The sequence below is a fragment of the Carlito syrichta genome, unplaced genomic scaffold, assembly GCF_000164805.1.
Source record: "Carlito syrichta isolate Samal-C Ts95f unplaced genomic scaffold, Tarsius_syrichta-2.0.1 Scaffold304492, whole genome shotgun sequence".
Taxonomy (NCBI): Eukaryota; Metazoa; Chordata; class Mammalia; order Primates; family Tarsiidae; genus Carlito; species Carlito syrichta.
In genome coordinates, this window is record NW_007248588.1 from 61,797 (window position 1) to 65,361 (window position 3,565).

Below are 3,565 nucleotides of genomic sequence, written 5' to 3' on the forward strand. Positions count from 1 at the left end.
CAGACCAGAGTGTAGTGGCCGTCCCAGTCACCACAGCCTCGACCTGCTGAGCTCTGGCAATCCTTCTGCCTCAGCCTTCTAAGTAGCTGGGCTACCATGCCCAGCTAATTTTTTGATTTATTGTAGAGATGAGGTCTCGCCAAGTTGCCCAGGCGGGTCTTGAACCTGCAGGCTCAGGCAATCCACTCACCTCAGCCTCCCAAAGCACGGAATTATAGGCTGAGCCACCAAGCCCAGCTTAACTTTTAAATTTATTGTAGAGACAAGGTCTTGCCAAGTTGTCCAGGCTGGTCTTGAATCCATGGGCTCAGGTAATCCTCTCACCTCTGCCTCCCAATGTGCTGGGATTATAGGCATGAGTATCTGGCTCTCCTTTATATTTTAAATCATCTCTAGATTACTTACAATACCTAATACAATGTAAATGCTATGCAAATAGTTGTATTTTTTAAACTTTATATTCTTATAGTCATTATTTGCTTTTCTAAAATCTTTTATTTTTTTCTTCTTTTTGAGTCAGAGTCTCACTCTGTCTCTTAGGCTGAAGCACAGTGGCATGGTCACAGTTCTCCGCAGCCACCACCTTCTGTGCTCAGATGATCCTTCTACCTCAGCCTCCTGAGTAGAGGGGAAATATAGGTGCATACCCCACACCCACACCAGGCTAGTTTTTTCATTTTCTGTAGAGACGAGGTCTCGCTATGTTGCCTAGGCTGGTCTCAAAATTCTGGCCTCAAGCAATCCTTTCATCTCCACTTCCCAAAGTGCTGGGATTATAGGCATGAGTCATTGTGCCTAGTCTTTTCCCAACTCTTTCTGATCTGTGGTTGGTTGAATCAGCAGATATGCAAACCGTGGATACAGAGGGCTGACTGTATCAATTTAATTCTTGAAAAAATTTTTTTCAAAAAGTGACAATAATATGAAGTTCTCATACACCAGCATTCTTAAAAAGAATATTAGGTAATTCAGTTATAACAACTTACATTAGAATATTCAGGAACTGTATCTTTGGGGTTTAAAAATACAATTTATGATTTCTTGTTAACTAAATTTCACTAAGAGGTGCTGAAGTCTAAGTCTAAACTTGGATGCCATTATACTTTAAAATTTTTAAGAAAGAAAATTCACAATCTACCCAATAATCTCCAAGAATAAGCAGATTAAAAGTAGAATGGTATCTGTACATATTACATGTACATTTTCAATGGGAAAAGGAACCATATTTACTATTGATGGGCTACACTCACTGTCTCTTAAGGAAGACTAAAAAAGAATTAGCAGCTAGATTTAGAGTCAGAAGTTACTAGGAGAACCAAAAAGTAGTAAATACTAAAACTATTTGTAGAGTTTTACACTCAGTGCAAAGAAATGCCAAAAAACCCTTATGTAATTAAATTTTTAATTTTACCAAAAACAAAAGTAGTCCAATTACTTTTGGCCCATTTACAATGATAAAAAAAAATTGAAAACAAAAACTCTGAATCTATTTTGTAAAACCTCTATTATGACATTCTTAAACTCAATTCATATTGTTCCACTGAGTCAGGTAACATGTAAGCTTGGGGGTTGGAGGAGACATAAAATATTATAGAGAATATTACCTTTTCTCAGGAAATGATCACATGAAATTAACGTGAATAGCCCCTTACTGATCTGTGTACTTTATTACCTTCAATAGAAAGCCTGAATATTTCCATTTTTCAAACCTCTAGAATATTATCCATTCAAAATATTGATATTTAAGTTTTACATGAAAGGAATCACACTATGAAAACAGGCCTGCTTTAAATATAGTTTGATTAATTGTGGGAGTACTTACTGACAGAAGATTTCTTTAGCAAATACTGCTTTCTTGTATTTAAAAAAATCAGTGAGATAGAATTTTAAAAATCTTAATTTACAATACATTGTAAAATGAAGACAACAAATGCCACATGTATCACAGATCAGCACAAGTAAAAAATTTTTTCCAGATGTTCATAAGACTTTGTATCTTCCTTTATTTGTTGGTTGGTATGAATTTTGCTGCAATAGAAAATAAACAACACACAATCAGAAAAAAGCACAAAAAAGAGGAAATATTTCAGACAGTTTCCTTTACCAACTTACAAAATATATTTAAAATTTTAACACATTATTATTGCATTGAAGAAGAAACTGTTCAGTAACCAATCATTTCTTCTTGTTCACTCAACTATTCCTCGACAACTGTGTTTTGAATCACCTTAATGGTGGCAGCATCTAGGAGGCACAAGATTCTTTTCCTGTCACTCCTTGGTGACATAATCTTAAACACTTGATTTAAAGGTTGTTTTCTTCTGTCTTGTTTTATCTACCCTCTTTTCATTAAACTTATTATCCCAAAAGAATGATCTATAAGGAGAATTTTAGAAAAGCCCTCAAAATTCTACTCTTAGAGAAAGAATAAGGTTTCCTTTAAGAGTCCTCATCCTAAAAAAAAAAAAAAAGATTGATCATCCTTGCATGATCAATGTTTATATACCTAACCCTGAAATGTACCCCACATCTTTATAATAAAAATTAAAAAAAAAAAAAGAGTCCTTATCCCAACACATATATTGCAAAGCTTCAACTGGCATAAAAGAAGACACAGGCCGTGTCTGCACTCTTTGGAAAGGCAGTCTGTAAAGGGTACTTTTTCCAAAATCAAATTAAGTCATTGACTAAGCTTAAAAACACGGAAAAAAGTATGTGTTTGCAAAATACATATAAAATACACACACACACACAAGTTCAAAAACAGGCAAAACTAATCCATAATTTTAAAAACCACAATATGATTACAGATGGGGGAGATAAACAGTGACAAGGAGAGGCATGGGGAAGGCTTCTAAGATGTTATTAATTATCTTTATTTCTTGATCTGGGCAGAAATTACTTTGTGAAAATTCATGGAGCTATGTGTTTATATTTTGGGTACTTGTCTGTATGAATATTAAAGTTCAATAAAACACTTATTAAAACAAATAAATTCTTGAGTTTTCACTCACCAGCCGGATTAGTTCTTCTTTTATAAGCCTGGTGATTTCTGCCTTTGCTTTCTGCACAGCCAGTTCATTGGCACCTGGTGATTGGGTGGAAAGCACATTATTCGTATTACTAAAATTGCACTGTATGTTCACCTGTGTCATGATGTCCAGGAGGAAATACTGTAGGTACTTGCACTGTCTGCCAAGATACAGTCTTTCAACGCCTGGTGGAACATCTGCCACACTATATAATATCTACTTATAATTTTAATTACTTTTAGAGTTTCTTTTTTTTTTTTGAGTTGGAGTCTCCCTCTGTCGCCCAGACTGGAGTGCAGTGGCCGCTCCCGGCCACTGCAGCCTCGACCTGCTGGGCTCCAGCGATCCTTCTGCCTCAGCCTTCCAAGTAGCTGGAATTACAGGCATGTGCTACCACGCCCGGCTGATTTTTTGATTTATTGTAGAGATGAGGTCTCGATGCCCAGGCGGGTCTCGAACCCGCGGGCTCAGGCAATCCACTCACCTCAGCCTCCCAAAGGCGCGGGATTACAGGCTGAGCCACCGAGCCCGGC

The 3,565-nt window shown here is 36.8% G+C and overlaps 1 long non-coding RNA gene across 1 annotated transcript; it reads right to left on the bottom strand.

The window, feature by feature from the left end:
* Nucleotides 1-1,388: 1,388 nt before the first annotated feature.
* Nucleotides 1,389-3,090, bottom strand: LOC103262422. The gene is made up of 2 exons (XR_504428.2): nt 3,015-3,090; nt 1,389-2,028 (listed from the first exon to the last, which is right to left on the bottom strand). It is a non-coding gene; the product is annotated as an uncharacterized LOC103262422 (long non-coding RNA).
* Nucleotides 3,091-3,565: the final 475 nt, after the last annotated feature.